The sequence below is a fragment of the Numenius arquata genome, chromosome 4 (genome assembly GCF_964106895.1).
Source record: "Numenius arquata chromosome 4, bNumArq3.hap1.1, whole genome shotgun sequence".
NCBI lineage: Eukaryota > Metazoa > Chordata > Aves > Charadriiformes > Scolopacidae > Numenius > Numenius arquata.
In genome coordinates, this window is record NC_133579.1 from 54432265 (window position 1) to 54455515 (window position 23251).

The window sequence follows — 23251 nt, forward strand, 5'->3', positions numbered from 1 at the left end:
AACGGTTTGAATCTCAGCGTGTGCCAAAATACAGCCTTGCAAGGCTTGCAAACTCAGCAAGATTGAGACAGAACACATTATCCTTGGTTTGCAAATACTCACTATTATTGTTTTTTTGCTGTTGTTATTCCTGTTATTATTGTTACCACTGTTTTTTTCCACTCATATAGTTTCTCATTTCCCATACCTCCTGCTAAGGAGGTGATGGATCATCTGCCTCTGAAGACAACAGCAGTGCTATGCAAAACAGCTTGGCCTGTGGGAGTCTTCAAGGGTTCTATCAGGTACCTCGTATCATTCAGATCCTCCGTTTCCAAAGTGCTGTTTTCACTAACTTCTCCCATTATGCATTTCAGAAATAATTAAACATCTGAAATACATTTATATGAGACCTGAGTTCAATCTCATTACTTGTTGAGAGAAGAAGAAGCTGGTTTTGTTGTCTTTGTGAAGAAAGGCAATTTTAACTTTGTTACTACAAAACAGTTATCCAGCTAAAAGATGAAGCAAAATTGCTAGTAACTGTAGTAACTCAGCTGAGTAACTACAGTAATTCAGTTGGTTGTATTTGTTCCCATTTTAACCTTTTTAAATTAAAAAAAAAAAAAATGCACTGAAGGACATTGTGCTTTTTGTTTACTAGTATTAGTATCAAATGTCAGGTGGGAGAAAGCAGTGTGATTCTGTTTCCAGGGTGACACACTTACAGCTACAATCTGGAGCAAGCTGGGAAATCTTTCAAGGGAATTATTAGGTTAGTTTTCCATAACCAGGAAGACAGAACTGTATAGTACCATACCATCCAAAATTTTGTAACTGCGTATAAATCTGGATTAGAAGGGTTTGCAGAATATAGACTAAATTCACCTTTTGCAATCAACCTATGCTATGTAGTAGAAGATCAAAATTCGTAACTCTAATGCACTGTAGGGAGGAGAGACAAAATAACATGAATGTTGCTAATATCCTGAGTTCCTGGAATGATAGAACATTTGCCAAATAAAACTCCTAGATGATCTTAGAAAGTGAAAAAAGTCCTGTGCCACAGAGTATAAAAATGTATCATTAATTTTACCTCACAGTGGTTAGGAATGAAATTTATTCATTATCAGTGTGTGTTTCTGTATGTTACTACAGGAGCTGTCTAATTGTGTTCTTGTGCTATTCTTTAACTTTTACCTCTATAATGTCTTGTCAACTTTCATTTGGCTAAGCTAAAGAAGCAAGGTCTTTCCATTTTCTCTACAGCTTCCTGAGGAGGTGAAGTGGAGAGGGAGGTGCTTATCCTTTCTCCCTGGTATCCAGTGATAGGATGTGTGGGAATGGTTCAAAGCTGCACCACGGGAGGGTTAGACTGGACATTAGGAAGCATATCTTTACTGAGAGAGTGGTCAAGCACTGGAACAGGCTTCCTGTTCCATCTAGAGAGGTGGACGATGTCCCAAGCCTGTCAGTGTTTGAGGCATTTGGACAATGCCCTTAACAGCACGCTTTAGCTTTTGGTCAGCCTTGAATTAGTCAAGCAGTTGGATTAGATGATCATTGTAAGTCCGTTCCAACTGAATGAGACCTATTCTGTTCTATTCTATTCTATTCTTTATGAGGTAGCTAAATCATTCCCCGGTTAACCTCAGGAACCATGTCCCTCCAAAGTAATTATTTCATGAACACCAGGTTTGTATTTTCCCATCCTTGTCAATAATACATAATTCACTGCATGCTAAGAAAGCATTGATCTACATCACACTGGTGACCAGTTGGTCAATACCTCCCTGCACCTCTCAAAGCTAAGGAAGATCCCTTTCTCTTCATTATAGTTCTTTTGGGGCTAATGTTAAATATCTTACAATTATCCAACAGCATAAACTTTTAAGAGTTCTTGAACTAGATTCTGCTAGCAATTGCCAAGCTATGTGATATTGTATTGCAAATAAATACAAGTCAGTAAAATATGTGATGTTTATGAGTACAGCAAGGGATTACCAAAAAAACCCCAAAACCCCAATCAAAAAAAAAAACCCAACAACCCATACCCAGAAGATGGTTTTCCTTATGACCTTATGAAATCCATTAATTTAAATCTCTTCTTGAGTTACTTTAAAATAAACAATAAGTAATTATTAGCAGTGATAGAACGTAGTTCTGAAAGGACGTCACAAAGGCAAGAATCATTAACCTGTATTTGATGAAAAAGGACAATGAGACAGAAAGGGAGAAAAAAATATTTGTCCAGCTTTTTAAAGCACATTAGTGCTGAAATTTGGCACATAATACAAGAACCCAGAAAATTCTTCATGTAAAAGTGTTCTTCAGGATGGTATTACAGAACACTCACAAGTTGTAATGCAATGTAACTTATACTCCAGTCTTAGTTTATTGCTGAATTAGGCAAGATTCAGTTTCAAGGTTTGCTCAGCCTTCTATGATGTCTAAGAAATCAATTCTTCTCTGTCTCAGTTTCCCAACTGAAATAATGACTGGAATCATTTCTGGTTGTAGTTCCAGGATGATACAGAGGATGCATCTGAGACTGGATCTTTAATGTACTTGGCACTGTAGAAACACGTGACATATAACTGGTTAACACAGTGCCCCATGGAAGCCATTGTACCTGTCTTTCAGACTGTCATTCAGTTCTGTAGCCAATGATCTCCAGACAGCTTTCACCTCTTGTTCTATGTAGCTACAAACCTCCTTTTAGGTTTTCAGACTTTATAAAACTGGCCTTTTTTATTAAAAACCTAACTTAAATTTTTATAGAAAGCAGATTTCCTGACTGCTTTCCATCAAAAAATGGGTTTTGATGGAAAATATGTACAACTGCAGCTCTCAACTCAAAATTATCCTTCTTTCCATCTTAATGCCAAAATTAACTCCATTTCAATAAAGCAGATCTTGTACGTAGCATACCACAATTCAATCAATTTTGTGTTAAGTTCATAGGCACTCTTACAAGTTCCTATCTTAAGAGAAAAAGTACTAATTAACTCTTTCTTACCAGCCTCTGAATGGGAAGCTGTAATTAATTAATCTGAAATTTTCATTATTCCCCAAGCTGTAGCTAACATGTCAATAGTGATGTTATGTACAGGTACGACAAGGATTTAGAAGAAAAGGGTAAAGTGTGCTTGAGGCCAAATCTTGTCATTCTAATCCTCCGCTTGAGAATATTTATTTATTTAATTAATTATGTCAAACTAAGAAATCAACTTGGCCATTGTTTAGCCAGAATAATAAATTCATGTTTACTAATTTCACATGTTGTTTTCCAGAGAAATAAAAGACAGCAAATGTTAAAGTAAAGGAAAAATATTTTTGAAAGCCTGTTAGTCTTTAATCTGTGCTTTTGTTTTCCCAAGTCAATTGGCATAAAATTACTTCAGAAGGTGTTTTTGTAAATCTCATGCTATAGGAAGAAAGTATGTTGAATATCTGCACATTTCTATTTGTTAGGTGAGTTAGTGATGCAAAACAATCGACTTCATGTTGTCACTCAATCATAGTTACTGCAGAAGTAATGATGAAGAATTTTGTTGTTACTATTCTGTTTTGTGAAAACACTTGTAGCAAACTCATAGTCAAGCTTCAGTTCTACGGCATTTATTCAGTTAAAATAAAGCTTTAATGTCATTTGTGAAATTTAAAATAAATATTGTTCATAAGACAAGTATTAAGGGAAACATAAGGAACCATAATCTGAACTTCTGATTGTTTAGAGTGGTTTAGGGATTGATGCAAAATGTACTGGAACTAATAAACTAACTCCCATTGATACATTGGTCTCTAGAATAGACACTGACAACAATTAAATGTCATCTCTTCTTAAATTCTCCAGATGTTAAATGATTTATAAGGCACATAATTTATAAATTACTTCATTTTAACTTTTTAAATGTAGGTAGTTTAGGAAAATGTAAGTAGTTAAGGGAAAAATCCTGGTTACAGTAATGTTCATGTCATCTCCCTGTGTGGCCACACAAGACTGTCTGGAGGCTATCACCTTCTGACCCCTTCTTCCTGCGGTGAACTTGCACATGGTTTTAACTGAGCTATGCCTTAACCCATATACAAAAATTTTTATTACCAAGAGGGTGTTTTTTTCTCTTTATCCTACTGTTCCATAAAAAATGAAGGAACACAAAATGGTCATGATTCAGTCTGGAGTCTGACTGTAATGTTTCACAGAACAAACTAGTTATGGATAGGTTTTGAGGTTTTTTGTGGAAATCACATATTATCAGTTGCATTTTTGCTAAAGCAATTTAAAAGCAAACTGAGATTAGCTTTGTACAAGAAAAAGGTAATTTTTTTTGCCACAGTTAAAATTTACTTTCTTTATAGGATTACTTTAAAAAAATCAAAACACAATGTTTTTGAAATACTTCTTTCTTTTGGTCTTGTTTAGGTTATTTACTTTAGTTGAACATGTAGTAGAGAGAGAAAAAAGAATATTTGCTTTTTGTGAATTAAAAGAAAAAACAGCCTATATTTTATTCTTGATAGTGACATCATTTCAGAGCAAAATCTAAACTGATTTAATAATAGCAGTAAATGATTTCAAGAAGTAAATCATGACTCAGAAATACGAAATATGATGAGATCAAAGTCTCTGAAGGACCTAGCATCTTCATGGTTCATTTAACTAGAGGAAAAGTGATTCTCAGTGTCTCACAGAAGTGCAACTAACCGTAGTTTGAAAACCGAAGTGTTTTCTCAATATGTGGAATTTTAACATCATAACTTCCATCAAAATCATTGTCCTGCTGGCAATTTTGGAAATAAGGAATAAGGACTGTATTTGTGAAAGGCACGGGTTACACAGATGGAGAATCAATGTATTAGGCTCAAAAATGAGTATTTCTGTTTGTATAGGTTTGTCCTTTGAAATACAATTTTACTGTGAAAAGTTTACTAGGGAGGATTGAATAATTAAAGGAAGCCTGGGCGTGCCAGAGCTAAGCAAAATATTTCAAAGGGAAAACTGAGCTCAAATGGGAGTATGATCTGTGAGGATTATAGATCTTTAGAAGGGATCTTGATGAAGAATAGTATCAGTCTTAGGTATCAAAATCCATAAGAAGGTTGTGAATTAGATTTTCTGTTTAATCCTTAACTATTACCTAAGGAGCCTGCTGATGTTTGATCAGTGGCCACTGTGATAAACTTCAGACAGCTGAACACTCCTGAAGGAAGGAAGGAGGTCTATAGATTCAGCTGTAACTAGCTGTTTATTTTCTTCCTCCCCTCCACCTTTTTCTCATCTTTCTATACAGAAATAAATCTGGGGGAAATGGCAGGCATCGTTCTCTAATATGGGACCTAATTTATAGAGAGAGGGAAGACATAGTGAAAGGGACAGGTTTGGGTTTTTTGTTTGTTTGGTTTGGTTGTTTTTTTTCTGTTAGCATCCCTGGATACCTATAGGGATATAAAGAAGTTAAGAAAAGGTTAGTCAGAAAAGTCTCAAGATTTCCCACCAGTGTTTATAACAGACCTTTGTCTAAAATATGCAGTCAACCAGTGACCAGCTATATGTGAAATAAATGGCCTGGGGCACTTCCCTGAGGAGATGCTGACATTTCTGCAACCTCCGTTATTTGTGAAGAATCTTGCTTCTACCCCTTTTTGGTCCAATACTGCTCAGCAGTATGGACTGAACAGAGACTTCAAGGTATATCTTGCTGTGTTTGAAAGAGGGTTGTTGTGGAACACCAGCCTGCTGGGCAGTGACCTCTTTCATTGTTGCTGTTTCAGCTGCTACTGCTTTCACATAAAAAAGGTATCTCAAAAGTACTTCCCTGTCACAGCCCAGAGGCTGTGATGGCACTGGTAGCACTGGTGAAATCCAGGACTGACACTGCAGTGCCCTCAAGGTAAGAATTCTCATAGAAATTTCGGGGAAAATATAAGACCTGGTTTGGAATTTGGGATGTGACTGGATACTGTACAGAGAGGAGTTGATTGACACTGTATCAGCAGGGAATTTCTGTTGTCCTTGAGACAGCCCATGGAAATGATTCTTCATGGATAAGTTTGCTCTCTTGCATGCTCTTGCATACCCTAGCATGAAAATAACTTGGGGAAGTATTGAGGCAGAGGTGGAAGACCAATCCCAGGATCACAGGGCTCATCCCATATCTAAGGAAATGAATGTGGAGAAAAGAGAGTAAAAAGAAAGAAGATAATGAATTCTGGATAACAAGAGATAAGCTCACTCACTCTTCCAAAAAGATCATCAAAGAATTGGAAACATCCTATAAAGAAAAGACAAAATTTGAAACAAACATTGGAATAGAGTTTTTCTCTTAGATTTTTCTAATTTCAGTATTTTGCTTATGCTTTTAACAGTATTGAAACAAATATCTAACGAGATCTTGTTTTAAATCTGTATTTTAAATAAATTTTCATTCAACATTTGGTAAAAATTCAGGGCCATTTTATAAAATAAAATTTCAGAATTTTCTTGAGGAAATAAATGTTATTCTTGAGCCAACCCTTTTAAGAATATGAAATAATTGGAAGGAAAATATTAGTCATGTTTCCTTTAAAGCATTAAAATGAAATCAATTTATAAATAGCTTAGCCACACAGTAGAAGGCCCCTGTAACTCTCATCCTGAACAAGTGCATACAGGCAAAAAAGGGAAATTTTTACAGAAAATATTACTTCTAGTTGTGGTGTAGGAATCACTGGATATGGATGAAAGAAAATCACAAGGCTCAGTCAATAGGTCAGATTCAGAGATCCAGATTCTTGACTCCTTGTTTATTAATAGCTTTGGGGGGATTTTTTGTTATTGTTTTGTTTTGTTAGTAGAGTCTTTAAGCAAATTTCCATATTTATCATACTCTATAAAGGTAAGTATATAAATTTTATTAAATACCTATAATCCTCCTAAAAGAAATAACATCTCTGTGGCTACTGCAAAAGGTATTTCTACTAAATCTTTGTATTAACATTACTGTATATGGACTTCAGGATAACAGAGAAAATAAACTTCCTGTAATGTCATTAATGGTTACGATTTATGTTAACATCATTTCTCTCAATGGAATATATTTTCTGCTACTGCATTTAACAGTTAATGAGTGTTTCAAATGGCACAACAAGCCTGAGTAATGGGAATAATATTTATTTAAAGAGGAAGAAGTTTGTTTTTTAAGTAAATGTTACCTCCTATTTATAAACTCAGGAAAAAAAAAATGTAGCTTGTGAGCTTCGCAATCCCAAAATCAAAAATACCGGAAGGTTTTAAAAGATCATAAAAGATTTGATCTGCAAAGACAATCGACTGCTTTTTATACCAGTACACAAATACTTCCTTAAGCAAGGAATAAGAATTATAAGAAAGCTCCCTTGCTCTTACTGGGTCTCTTTCACATTGCACGTATTACTGCTGCAATTTTCTGCTTTTTTTACGCCTCCAAGATTACTGTTTCTTCTGTATATAACAGAAGTAGACAGTAATGGGAAATACATGTAAATTCTCTTAAGCTCTACCAGCAAGAATGCAGTGGCAGCCTTTTTACTGGGTTTATCTGGAATTGGACAGATGAGCTAATGTTGGAAAAATGTAGCAAGACAAAGATATTATTTTAATTTAAAATAAAATATATAGAAATACATCACTCGATATTCAAAGACAAGGAGACTAGCTCAACTATTACCTAGTGTGCAGAGTCCAGTGAGATGAACCAGAAGAAAGAAGCAGCCCAACAATTACAGTTGTAAGATTCCAATGAAAAAGGCAGCTGAACCCATTATTATATACTTGATTGTATGTCCTGCTAGTCCCCATTCTTTCAGTCTGTCACATCACCGAACCTCTCCCTGTGGGAAGGAGCTGTCATGCCCTCCAGTCTGACCTTCCTGTGAGGACTATGCATACATTGCCGTTGATATGTATGTGCACAGTAGATCTGGTGCTTCCCTGGAGTGTCAGCATGTGGCACTAGATCAGCTGTGCTGTGCCTACCTACAGCTGGTAGGCTGCTGGGCATCCAGCTGTGTTTGAGAAGAGCCAGGAGCAGGCCCAGAGGTGAATGAATTGGCTTGGTAACCTGTAAATGGTAGAATCAGTGAATACTTTTGGTTGGAAGGGACCTTCAAGGGTCATCTAGTCCAACCCTGCTGCAATGAGCAAGGACATTTTCAACTAGATCAGGTTGCTCCATCCAACCTGACCTTGAATGTTTCCAGGGACAGGGCATCTGCCACCTCTCTGGGCAACCTGTTCCAGTGTTTCACCACCCCCATTGTAAAAAGTTTCTTCCTTATGTCTAGTCTAAATCTGACGTCTTTTAGTTTAAAACCATTACCCCTTGTTCTATCACAACAGGCCCTGCTAAAAAGTTTGACCTCCTCTTTCTTATAAGGACCCCTTTAGCTACTGAAAGCACGCAATAAGATCTCCCTGGAGTCTTTTCTCCAGGCTGAACAACTCCAACTTTCTCAGCCTTTCGTCATAGAAGAGCTGCTCCAGCCCTCTGATCATCTTTGTGGTCCTTCTCTGGACCCGTTCCAACAGGTCCATGTCTTTCCTGTGCTGAGGGCTCCAGAGCTGGATGCAGTACTCCAGGTGGGGTCTCACCAGAGCGAAGTAGAGGGGCAGATTCACTTCCCTCTATCTGCTGGCCACACTTCTTTTGATGCAGCCCAGGATACGTTTGGCTTTCTGGGCTGCAAGCGCATATTGCCGGCTCATGTCCAGCTTTTCATCCAGCAGTACCCCCAAGTCCTTCTGTGCAGGGTTGATCGCAACCCCTTTATCCCCCAGCCTGACACTGGGAGTTTCCCCAGCCCAGGTGCAGGACCTTGCACTTGACCTTGTTGAACCTCATGAGGTTCCCATGGGTCCAGTTCTTAAGCTTGTCCAGGTCCTTCTGGGTGGCTTCCCTTTCCTCAGGCATGTCATCCTTTCCTCAGGCAGGACTTGCCCTCGGTGAACCCATGCCAGGCCATTGCTTTAGGATGGGAAACACTAACACAATATGAAAATATGAAGTTGTTGTGTTTTGTTAGCCATTTAAACACATCATATATGAACTATAATATATTACTCCCACTGTGTTAATCGAAAACAAATGTTACAATACCCTGGTTCATCTGGAAGAAACATAAAATCTTCATTGGCTAAAATATACTTTCCTTCACTAAAAAGGATGTTAAAAGTATTTTTAAGTAACATATCTTTTAACAATCCCATCAATTAATATTTTAAATTTGGAGCAACATTTTCAAATGTTTCATAATTTTCTTCTTCCCTGATAAGTTATATAAAGGAAACTAATTTTTTCGTAAATACGGTGCTTCAAATAAGTTGAAGCATCTATCTTCAGAAGAGCTCAACCTGATTATTCTCATTTGAAAGAAGACTAGTAACTTTACCTTGATACACACAGTAATAGAAGATAAAAGAACTTTGGTTGATTTTTTTTTTAAAACTGATGACATCCTTCTGAATATTTGGCTTCATTCTCCCAGTTTAAAAGTGGAAAAGTACATACCTTCATCACAATTGTGTTGTGAGATCAAGTGTTTGGTGAGTTATGTACAAATACAGAACACTATAAATGATAAGCATTATTGTTACTATTATGAATACATGTCTTTACAAAGCATTCACTTTATTATACAGAAAATGAGCTATATTTTATTACATATATTTATTACACTGATTTGAGCCGTGAGAATCTTCTCAAACTCAAACCTCATCTTCTCAAACTACACTTAAAAACCAGTATTTTCCATTTATTCATCTCCTTGCTAATATACTTGGGTAACATCTCTTAAAACATCTGCAGATGAACATTTGACCATGCTTTAGTTTAGGTCTGATGTTAAGTTGCAAAATATCAAACCAAAACACTGAATCATCGACAATTTCAGTTCACATAAACAGTTACTAATCAGACATAGAATGATCCTTTCTCAAGAAACAAAGCAGTCCACCTATTCATTTATCCATCAAATTCAAAACAGACTTAATAGACTTCTGGATAACAGGTAAATCTTTCTCTGTATCCATACTCTTTCTGTGCTCTCAGCAAGTCTGGAAACAGAGAGACTGATCATTTTATTCTATCTCTTTGAATAGACCTGAGAGTAGTACATGTCATAAGATAATACAAGAAATAATATATGATAAGTACTAGAGAAATGTGGGTGAGAGAAAAGGATGGGGTTTTCTGCAGCTAGAAGTAAGAAGAAATAGCCTAGTTCCAAAGAAGTGAATAGACAGCATTTTTAACCCTATTGAAGATAAGATTATATGGAGTGCACTTACAAATTTACAAATTAAAGTAATTTTTATAATAGCAACTAACACAACGAAAGAAGAGTAGGGGCCTGAAACCTCCTCCACTAAATCTGTTCATATAGAGGACTCATTTGGAAAGACTTCAAGCTTCTATTAAAACATCATCTCTGAATTTACACAAGAATTTCCATTCCAATGGGTTAATTCCCATTTGTTTTTGAAAACCTACTCTTTCTTATTACATTCACTTGTGATCTTACTTAGCATCCACATCATACTCAGCAGCTGTATACATTTCATACCATTGTATAATACTAATTTTCTTTTTCATATCTATATGGCATTGTTCCCTTTCTTACTTGTTGGATTGCATCAGTGGTTCTAATGCTTTTTTAGCTGCTGAGGTTAAACTTCCAGTTTATGCTCCAGGCTTGCTGTCCCCAAGGACACCTCTTGGATTACTTATTTGAAGTAATGTTGTTTTCCTCTGTGGGAGGGCTCATGCGCAACAGACAGATTTCTTCAGCTCTGGTGGTTTCGGTTAAGATTTGGGACTCAGAAGTATTTGGGAATAAAAAGTAGATCTTGAGTCACATTTTGATAAACTATTCACCTCCCATTTTGGACTGGCTCCTCTGTGCCTGTGATTTATACCTCCTCTTTGCCTGCTCCCTGACTACATTTCAAAGTAGATTGAAATGTTTGTGCATCCATATGAAAGAAAAATATCACACTTACAGAGAAACTCTGAAAAATTCTCTATTCAGTTTTGATTGTGGGAGAAGGAAAATCAACCTCAGTGTGTTTACATAATGTAATCAGTGTGAAAACAGTGATCACCATAAAATGTTTTGTATATTCCTTTGACTTGAAATATTAAGGTTTGCCTATGCAGACAAGTTAGTGAAAATTAATGAATATAAATTAGAGCATAAATTTACAGTGCTCTCAGTAATCAGTACTGACTGACTGTCTGTCTGAAAAATTCTGCTACCTGCTACAAGTGTCTTTTTCGTGAGGCCATTTACTCCACCTGCAAAGTATCACATAATACCCCATGGGTACAGAGCACTGAGTGTTTGCAGGTGAAGTTAATAAGAAGTGATGACTGTGCTATAAATTTACACTCTAGATTGCTGCAAATGATCTCTATGTAGGAAAATCCTTAGAGAGGCAGTATGATTGTCCATTATCCATAGTTTCAAAATGTGTTAAGGGCTGTCATTCAAGAATTATATATACCAAGTTTAAATTAATTAGATACAAAGCAAAGAAAATGACTGCCTTGACAAAGAGACCACGTGAGTGACCTTTCTAAGTGGATACAAAATTGTTTAATTTAATGTTTCAGTAAAGGATGGTGGAGTTTTTTCCCAGTCAAATCACTGGAATTACAGAGCAGTTTCAGAAAGCTACATGGTATGTGGATGGAATGTAATTTCCTGATATTTTAAAAATCTAACTTTATTCCTGTATTTCTGAAAACACCAAAGACAGGTGGGTGCGTGTGATTTATTTATTTATTAGTCTGTCTGTCTTTCTTTCTAAAGTAACTCGGTTACATAACTTTACATTTGATTCAGAAGGATACAAAGTATTTAAAAAACAGTATATGAATGATTTTAAATACATGTAGAGAAATGGTTTAAGATAAAAATAGTTATTTGCTTGGTGAATCTGAGGGGGGGGATGATTCTTGGATCTTTCTTTTGACAATGCTTTACTTTGTGTCAGACGGACAGGTGTTTGTCCTTTGCTGGAAGATAAAAGGGACAGAGACAAAACTGTTCCAGCTGCTCTGTCTGTTCTAAATTTTGTACGTTAGTGGTAGTCACAAAAATTATTTTTAACCTCTTTCCCAACACAGTTTGAGTCACAAGGTTGTGGTACACCTGCATCATACTGCTATGCATTGCGTTCTCCTTTTGTCACACAACAGGCTTTTGAATATATCCTAAAAATGTCTCTAGGTAGACAGATGAAGCTAACTAAAGCTTTACCAGCTTCCTTGAATATTTCTCTGTGCAGTGTCATTAGGAGGCTGGAGCCTGAGGCAGAGTTATATGCACACATACTTGGAAAACTTTCCTGTAACAGAGAATTTGATTCACCACCAACTCTGGGGAGTGTGGGGTGTGGGGAAAAGGGAAAGAAAAAGCAAAATAACAATCATTTGGTCTACATACTGTTTTGAGTTTTTAATGTAATTCAGTGTTAATAATTATTATAACTTCAGGGTTTTAACTTTAGAAAAAATTTTCATTCAAATGACCCTGTCGCTTTTAGACACTGAAAATCTTTATTAGAGTCCTCTGAATGAAAGCTTAAGTTGCATCAATACTTCAGCGTTTCATAATGAAGTTACAGGACAGAATGGTCATGCATAGCACATAGTACTTCTGCTTTAACCTTACCCCAATTATTTTTTCTTTTTAAACCATTAATGATTTTCTTTCTGTAGATGTCTCAATACTATTTTAATGTGACATTAGTCAGCTGGTGTACATAATAATCCAATTTTTTCCCCTTCTATAGTGGGAGCTGCTTACATAACTCTTGGTTCTACTTTTTCACTATATGCAGTTTTGTTTTCTCAGCAAGTTTAAGCTTTTCAAAGTTCAGTTGTCTGCTCAGGTGATTTATGAAGATTATAAATAAAGGCCTAAATACTCAAAGAAATCCCATCTATGATATAACTCCTCCTAACAAGATTATAGTTCTTTTATCCACCAGCATAAACTTCTATATCTGCTCTGGTGCTAAAATATGTGTTTTTGAAGCTTATCTATAACATATTTCTCTGCACAAGGGAGAAACTGTTCACTGAAATAACTTTTTATATTATAATGTGTTCCATCTGTGCAAAATATGCTTCTGTAGATCAACTGTTCTATGTGCGGGTGAATCTCTATTGAAGTGCAGTAGTCTTCAGAGGCTCCCAGAAATGAAGTCTAACCTTTTTTCACCCACTCTGTGCTGCAAAGGCTGAATGGCAGACAGAATATAAATAGTACTTGAAGAAATAACTTAAAGCTACTGATCATTACCTGACTGTTGCTGAGTGAATAAAGTGTGTGGTCAGGTATTCATCTGATATTGACAGGTAGAATTAGAATGAGAGCTCTTTAGGGAAAATAGTATTTCTTGATGGTAATTTGCTCACAGGTAAAATTTTTTCTGCATGCAAGTGACCCTTTGTCACTCTCTGCTCTGGGAGTCGTTTTTGCTGCCAAAATTATCATATTGTTGCAGTTTCCAAAAACTCCCTCTCCTTAAAAAAGGAGGTGGGCAGAGAACAGGATGCAAACTATGCTCACTGTTCTGTCTGCAGCAACATACTTCTAACTGGATCTTTTCCTTCTGCTCATCTTCTGTCATGTGACGCAATGGATTGGAAAACCCAAATGTCAGGAAAAAGTCTTTGGAGGTCCAGAGGCAAGGACTTTAAGTCATCAGTACAATTAATGTGATTTGCAATGTGCTTGTTGTTGGGTCTGCTGTCACTTAAAAACAGGGATCTTGGGAGCAGGCCATGAGCTCAATGGGTAATGTTGATTGAGGCAAATGTAGTTGCCATTTGATTACATTCCTAGAGTGAGAAGGAAGAAGAGGGATAAGTATGATTCAAGTATCTCTCAGGTATATAAATAAAGCGTAGTAGAGTAGAGAAATCTCCACTGGATTAAAATGAATTTGTTTTGGTAATGAAAACAACATCTTTTATGGAGCCCTGGACGTGCTGCTTTATCCAGTTAGTAGTACTACTTGATTAAAATTAGCTCAGTTATCTCTGAGCTATGTTGCAGGGCCAAAACATTTTCTGGGGTGATTTTTTCAGCAGCACAACAGCTCAGTGTTGTACCAGTCCTTTAAAAACTAGCCTGCAGAAATCACAGACAAAATACATGAAATTATGCGTCATTATATCACTACCATTTACTTCCCTTAACTACACTGTCTGACCTTCAGCAAGTTGAAAATTTTGGAATGTCTAAGCTGAACTGAAAAGGAAAATAAGTTGTGACATTTTACCTTAGAAAAAAAGATAAAGGACTGTGAGGTAATGCTAGGTATTAGGCTAGGAGGTGATCATGTTCCTACATATCCTATTTCAGATACGAAACCAAAGTCTTTTGATCCAACCAAGGTGTTTCAATTTAATAAAATAAAAAAAAAAAAGAAGTAAAGAAGCTGAAGCAGAAGAAATTATTAATTTTATTAGATTGTGTAAAGAGTAGTACCACTGAACAGCTGTCACTTTGAGAAAGTGATTGTTATAAATCTTGATTGTTGGTTAGGAAATAAGACATGTATATTATTGTTAAATCAATTTGTTTCTTGCTAGACAGGTAGCCTAATACAAGGAAATACAGATGTAAAAACCATGGTAATGTAACAATAAATGTTAATGCAATTTTGACTGAAGTAGTTCGTATCATCAAGAATAATGTTTTCCTAAAACTTTAAGGTAATTAGACTTTTTAAGTGTGGATCAAAGTAGATAATTATAAATTATTAACTGTAAATTGGGTCCTGTATTATCTTAATTTAATAAATACCAGTCTTTAAAAATAAATTCAATGCACATTTCTCTCCATAATTCTTAAAAAAAAAAAATCCTAATCTTCATCAAATAGTTGTAACTTCATGTGATGCACTTCTGCACTTCCTTATACAAGCGCACAAGAACAAGATTTGTAGCCTAATCTTTCTGAGTTAAGAGCTGAGATGTTTATCTGAACTCCACGTAACTTGTGAACTCCTGCTCTTCCAATATGTTTTGTAGCAGAAGTTTTCTAAACTTTTTGCAGCTCAGTGATAAAACTCTCAATATTCCTTTGAGATAACAAAAATTCATGTATTACCTTTGTTGCAGAGTTCAGCTGTTCCCTGTTTTTTTTGTGGGTTTATTTTAAAGAAAAAAGTGTGGTGAATTTGAAATATGTGGGTTGGGTGTAGAAATTACTTGTGGTATTGGTAAACCCTACCAGGAAATGGCCTTGGTAAAAACCTCATTTGCATGAAGGACAGATTCGTGCATATGTCTGAAGTATTATATGAAAATCAATATCTTGCAGAATTGTTCTTGAGATTTTTTACATAAAAAGTTTTCTTCAGGTCGGAAAGACTGTTCATTTGAAAGTAAAGAAGTGTTTTGTTAGGAAAAAATTAAAAATCAGAATCAATCAATACTTTCTTTTCCACTTAATGGGAATTTCTGCAATTCAGATATGAGATCTCCTGTACAAACTAATGTTCCCCAGGGAATATTCTGGGACTGGATTCTCAGAGCACAGGGTAGATCACTGAATTTGGAATATAAATGAGGAAGAGACACGTTTGTTTCTTCACTCAGCACTTCCAAAATTCATGAACTTCCCCTCCCTTTTCTGTTTTGAATTTTGTTAAGGAGTTCGTGAATCAGTTGGGAGTCAGCAAAACATTAGCATTAATGAGTTCATTTCCACACAAATTGGCTCATTATCATGCTGACTTCCAGTGTTTTGTGACAGTCATGAACTCAGTCCTCCTGCAAGGAGTGTTCATTTGCTTGCCTCACTCAAAATGGGGTGTGGAGGAGGAGGTAAATAAAAAAAAAAAAAATACCCACAACAAAACCACCACCAGAATACAAACGCAGCAGTACATTGATGCAGCAAAGCCTGTGTTTTCTCCGTAGTTAGTTTTAGAGAACTCTGAGTACAGCATTTGTTTGTTTCATTTGTCATAATGCATTAATTCTGCTTGGCAGTTAGTGAAAACTAATACCTAGAATTTGACTTTGCAAATTATATAAAGGAGATCTAATTTGAATTTTGTAGCAAAATATCTCACCGTAATTATTACAATGTTATAGAAGTACACTCAAATGAAAATAAACTGTGGGAAAAATACTTTTGTAGTACCCAAATAACCTTCCAATAATTCTCTCATTATCTGATGTATATTTGTTGTTTTATACAATGTCATAATATATTTGTGCCATAGCTATCAGATTAATGATACCGCCGATCATTCAGGCTTTCTCAGACCAAATACTGAATGTCAAGCTGCTGGTAATATTTTTCAAGTGAGACATTATGTTCGTTTCCCTTCAGACCACTGATTTGGTCCATAATCCATTTGTAACTCACTGTGATTATGCTCAGCAGGTGTATGAACTATATTAGAGTTCTGCTCCTGCAGGTTTCTTTTGTCTCATAAAGCCTGCTAGGATAAAGGAGGTATGGTTTATTTTTTCATCTCAATCAGATCCTTAATGTAGATGCCAGTTAGTCAGCATGTTTCACTATGTCCTTTCTTCATGTCAGTTCCGGAATGGTATGAATTTATCCTGTGACTTGAGATTATAGTTGCCTCTTTCTGTCCTTTACCTTCACTATAGGTCAGGCCTGTGGGCATAAGTAGTTCTTTTTTCCTAGGGACGAAACTATCACAAGACTTCTTCTGGCTAATAAGATTTGCATTAATTACCACCAACTGTGACCATGACAGAGCAACTGTGCATTAATAACTTTGAAAAATCTATGTGTCCATAATATACATCACATGCTAATATAATATTCTTTAACATTTCTGTCCTTCCAAAGTCTTCTATGTCACATTATAATAAATTCATATTCTTTAGTACTCGTATCTCCAATATGTATTTTTCTCACAGTGAAGATCTGTGACCTTTGTTACACAGGACATCAAAGTGAATAGAACACAATGTTTTTTTCTTTCCCTTAAATCACTGATAAATATTTATCTGTCAGTTTTGGGCTCCAAATACCTATCAAGTACATATGGAAATATAAGAAGAGATGTTGTACTCATCATTTATTGCTGTATTTATTGTTGGTGAACAATAATACTCCTGTTCCTACAATATCATGGGAGCCCCCCCAACTGTGTATTTAGAGTTTGCTGCCCATTGCTCCAATAATTAATGTATGTGCATGCATAATACATGAGAAAACCTAAATGTCTCTCATACTCTACCCTGTCAATTAAATTTCCAAGAAAAAATAATCCAATGTTAAATTTTTAAGTAATGGTACAAGCTTAGGAAATGATATTTGGGTCAAGTGTTACTGAAAAGATTTTGAAGTATCTATTAAAAATTAACATTCTGATATTACCCAGTTCAGATTTTAAATACCTGTATGACTGTAATGTGTGCGATGAAAGGTTGTGCCATCAAACAGTTAACTTATTACACGTTTCCACATTTTATTGCTTCAGAAATCTATCAGTTTTTCTACGTTGAGTTGTTGAGGATTTCTTTTCAGTAATAGACCCTGCCTGAAATCTTGGCTCTAGTTTGTAATAACCTCTCTTCTGTTTATATAAACTGCTAAGGCATTTTGTCCAAGGAAATGTGTTTGTTCCCGTTGTGGATTAACCTGAACAAATCTTTTCTTTGTCTTTTCAGTTCTTTCCCATTACAGGCTGTAGCTCTCCGACACCTTAAAATTTTTCACTAATTCTGTAAATTTGGATAGCATCCTTGAAGACAGAGTCAATGTCTCCATATATTATGGACATAGAGCTCTATACTGCGTGAGGGTTGGTGGTTTGGATGTGTTGACCTTTTGTTAGCAAGTGATTTTTCCATTTCGTTGAGTTGCACTGCAGGCCAAAATATTTTTCTGATTAAAAGTAGAACTCAACACTTCCCTTTAATTGTTCTATGATGAATCCTCATGATCTTTAGTAGGCATGGGCTCTTACACATTCACCTATAATTTGGGACTTCCATAGCTCAGCTAGAATCATAAAGCAAATCTCTTAAAATTTAGACCATGAAGAGAGATTTTCTACATTCTGACTGATAAACAATCCTGCAGAATTTGCATTCTTCTCTCAGCATCTAACTCAGCAAATTGACAAGGGCATCCAGTTGTTGACTTAATTAATAGAGAACCTTAGAACTTTCAGTAATTCTGGGGTTTGGCTCTGTGTCTAAATACATATTTAATTTAAGTTCCTAATTTGAAAGTCATGATCTTAATTTTTTAAGTTGAATATTGTGTTTTCTTTGACAATCAGTTTCAAACAGCCTTATAGGTTAAGAAACACCTTTTTTCTATTCCAAGGATTCCTACTTTTTTCTGGACACTGAGCTCCCATCCTTATTTAAGAGTAAATCTCATTAGCATTCTATAATAACATCAGCCCAGGAGGCATCCTTATTTCTCTAGATAAATGACTAATTCAGAAGAATATCTTGTAAAATATAATTGTTAAATATGTTGTCTGTATATAAAATTCATTATATGCTGGATAGACTGTAACAAGGTAGGGCAGGTAAGCATGTATATCTGCACATACATAAATTGTTCCATTCTATATCTAATTGATTGAGCATTATTGTAGTTCTCCATTTGTTTGTTTATTAGTGAAGAAAGAAAAGGAAATGTTATTCTTAGTAATTAATTTGACACTTGACACCCCGCACTCAAAAGGGTTTGAGTGTCCGCTCAATGTCCAAGTGGCGGCCAGTGACGCATGGTGTTCCTCAGGGGTCAGTACTGGGACCAGTGCTATTTAACATCTTTGTTGGAGACATGGACAGTGGGATAGAGTGCACCCTCAGCAAGTTGGCCGATGACACCAAGCTCGGTGGTGCGGTCGACACGCTGGAGGGAAGGGATGCCATCCAGAGGGACCTGGACAGGCTTGAGAGGTGGGCTTGTGCAAATCGCATGAAGTTCAACCAAGCCAAGTGCAGGGTCCTGCACGTGGGATGTGGCAATCCCAGGCACAAATACAGGTTGGGCAGAGAATGGCTGGAGAGCAGCCCTGAGGAGAAGGACTTGGGAGTGCTCATGGATGAGAAGCTCAACATGACCCAGCAGTGCGCACTGGCAGCCCAGAAAGCCAACTGCATCCTGGGCTGCATCAAGAGAAGTGTGGCCAGCAGGTTGCGGGAGGTGATTCTGCCCCTCTACTCTGTGTTCGTCAGACCCCACCTGGAATACTGTGTCCAGCTTTGGAGTCCTCAACACAGGAAGGACATGGACCTGTTGGAACGGGTCCAGCGGAGGGCTACGAAGATGATCAGAGGGATGGAGCACCTCCCCTATGAAGACGGGCTGAGGGAGCTGGGGTTTTTCAGCCTGGAGAAGAGAGGGCGCCGGGGAGACCTCATAGCAGCCTTCCAATATCTGAGGGGAGTCTACAGGAGAGCCGGAGAGGGACTCTTTGTCAGGAAGTGTGCTGACAGGACAAGGGGTAATGATTTTAAATTGGAAGAGGGGAGATTTAGATTAGATATTAGGACGAAATTCTTTACTGTGAGGGTGGTGAGGCACTGGAACAGGTTGCCCAGAAGTTGTGGATGCCCCATCCCTGGAAGTGTTGAAGGCCAGGCTGGATGGGGCTTTGAGCAACCTGCTCTAGTGGAGGTGTCCCTGCCCAAGGCAGGGGGGTTGGAACTTGATGATCTTTAAGGTCTCTTCCAACTCTAACCATTCTATGATTCTGTGACACGTCCAAGGCACAAAATTATCAATTGTTCCTCTAAATGTGTTTGTATAGTTTTAAGCAGGTGAGGTTTTATGTTTGCAAAGATTTGCAATTTGGAGGCTGAGAGTAATTTATTGATTTATTAGGTAGAGATCTCTGAAGAAGACTCCTCCAAAAATGTGACCTCAGATGATCATGTATCAGGCCAGTCAGAAAAGGCAATAGCAGTAATATGCAAATCCATCCTGGAATTTTCTTTGGGCAGAATAATCAATAATTTTAAATGAGATTCTTATTGTAAAAGGATGTGAAAAATGTGAAAGATGTTACTGAATATAAAATGGCTTTTATCTGGTAACAAACTGTTATAAGTTACCTTTCTGACATCATTGCCAGAATGTCAGTGTGTAAGTTTGCCAAATTAACATGACTTTGGCTTGTGAATGAAAAAAAAACACGTTGTGCAGTAGCTTAATTCAAGCATAAAATTAGATTTTGCAATCAGTAATTATAGCTATATTTAACATTCAGCAAAATATCAAGAAACAAGGTTTAGTAAGTACAATTCATGTAACAGTAATAGGATCAGTCCAATTCCTTTAGAAAGCTGATGTTCTGTTTATATGCAAATTACAATGCAGTGTTTATCCATTTACAGCAGACCAAACATTACAGAGCAATCCATTTGGAATCATCTGCAGATGTGCCAAGCTGGGAAGTGTTGACCTGCTCACACCACACTGTGGGATGTGCATGCCACACCACCCATATGCACTGTGCCATGGGGTGCTACAGTCACAGGACGTTCCACACCAACTCTTGTCAGCAGACAAGGTGCACTTTGTAGCGCACACTGCAACCATGGCCACTTCAACATGAGACAGGGTTAGCATGTTCTGCAGACCCCTTGTGGCCAGCACTTCCAGTGTTACAGCCTGTAACTGGAGAGTGGTGTGTCTGTGTCTTGTTTTGAAATGCACACAGCTGAACTGAGACCTGGTAAACTCTCTGTACAGTCTTGCAGTTTCAACATAGCCTAAACTAGAAAATGTTCAGACCTCAGTTGTAAGAAAACTGTTACAGATGGTCAGGTGTGTAATATACAGACAGATAACTCCACTGAAATGGAAGATTAGTTTCTGTGTGGTTTTAGACTTCATTTTTAGACTTCTCAGCTTCACCTGGAACCATCTATACAACAGTTTCAGTCTATAGCATCCATACAAAAATAAGTATCCAAATATGGATATGGAGGTTGACTAAACTTAGAAAATAAACATGTATGTGAAAGGAGTAATAAAGCAGTTTTAAGGAAAAAAACCAAACCAAACAAACAAACAAAAAAAAACCAACCCCAAACAAAAAAAAACCCAACACATTCTGGCAGTGCATTTTACAGTGCTACTGTTTAATTGTCACCTTTCCATCTCACTTATATTACAACTGTAAAGACACAGTCCCCTGATTACTGGTTCACTATTTCTTGTGGACTGTGTTGTGTGTGGTCTGCTTTTACAATTTCACTGTTTCAGTACAAATATGCCACTTCCTGAAGACTTCCAGGAGTATGGACTTACGGAGAAGTGTAGTGGCAAGAATGAAATTTCATTTGTGGTGTTAATGGACAAAATTTTCTGAAGAGTTCAATCCCTGCATATTCAGAAAAATAAGTTACCAGATTTTCTTAAGGAGTCTTCATATATAAGCATGTACATTTAAATTAAAATAAACCTATACAGATTCTGAACTTTTCAGAAAAAAAGTCTGACTCCTGTCAAACAGGATTTCTCTGGTCTTGTGAAGTCCAGGCTCCTGGCACTGTTGTTATGCTTTGAAACCAACAACAGGAGGCACATTCAGCATGCTCTGCTCTTCAGAAAGTGATAACAGAAATTGAGCTCTGCGATGTCATAACACAAATTGAGCCAAGGAGCCTCAAGCCTTGAAGGAAAAGTATCATAACAAATAAGCTACTTGTCCCAAAGGACAAAGGAATAGTGAGAAAGTGGAAATAAGAATCTTGTAAATATAGAACGGGAAAGTGACAAAACAGTGGGAGATCAATTAATTTTAGAAGGCAACTGATGACATTTTAGAAATAATTAAAAAGAAAATTATGAGAAGGGCAGAAGAAAATTGAAAAGGAGGATACAAAAAGGGCAAATAAAATTAAAAAAGAGAACTCAAGAATGAGGAAAAAATATAGGGAAAAAAATGCTTTGAAAACTTGAGAAGGCCTTTTCCCTCCCAAATTATGTAGGATAAGATGACAGAACACATTCACTCCGGTATCACCTTATATAGACTTAAAAGTGGAAAAAAGAAAAAGCAGAACACCCCACAGGTAATGCCAAACATATTCAAAGAAAAGCAAGTAAAGTCCTGATAGAACCAAGAAATAGTGAAGTAACTTTTATTAGCTTCATAGCCACATGGCTGCATGAAGCAAGCATAAGCCATGAACTGTGAAACCACTTAGTATAAGCAATTGGAGTGGCCAGGAGCAACTGCATGGGGGGCAGCGGGGCAAATCAGAAAGCCTCAGAGTGCTCACGCCTTCACAAAACTATTTTTTTTCATGCAGAAGTCATCCTTTACACCAACACACAGAAAGAGGCATCAACCAAGGATTTTGGATCTCAGTTGACTCCTTTTCTCAAAGCTATTTTCTCCACAGAACCGGTCTGTAGCCCATTCTAATAGCTATGACAATGTAACAATACCTAAGAGTGCTTCAATGCACGAGCCCATCCCACTTCTACTAAGGGAAGGTGGAGGATATCGATGGAAGTGCTTCTGAGAGTGGGAGATACTGTGAACGAGTCTCCACTCTCAAACTTGGTACAGATCTGCCCTTCATTTTTCTCATCAGCAGAAAGAATGAAAAGGCCTCAGGGAGTTTCCAAGCTTCTAGTAGGCAGTTTTTCATTCATTTTTCTGGTGGTGAATGAGCAACAAATTTGTAACAAGGATCTGCAAAACTCCAGAATATATATGTCTTATTCAAGGGTTAGGGTGTGATGTTATCTCTGCACTCCTGTCACAGTAGCCCTGGTTTTATGTCACAAGCTTGTGAATGTTCGTCCCACTTATCCCCCTTCCTCCTCCCTCACTTCCATTCTAGTCTTATCCAAATAATTTTCTGATTTTTTTCTGATTTGGAAACGTTGTCTAACATTAGTTCTCTATTATGTGCTGTGGTTGTGTTGCCTCCTTATAGTCTCATTTCTTCCTCTGAGAAGCAGTGTCCTTTTAGGCATGTGTTAAATTGTTAGTAAAGCCAGTCTGAAATTGAATACTTTCCCACTGAATAAATTCTAAGGAAAATATGGATGACAGCATCATGGGGGAACAGGTCCAAACAGAGAATTTAAAGGCAATTCAATGACAATTTTAGCCAGTGAGTGGTTTGCATGAATATCACAATGGAGAAGATAACATCTTTTGTGAATGTTTGTAAATGCTCCTTCTCAACCAGGCTTCCTCCCCCATCTTCCAAATCCGTGATTGACTTAAAAGAAGATGACTCTCTGACATTAA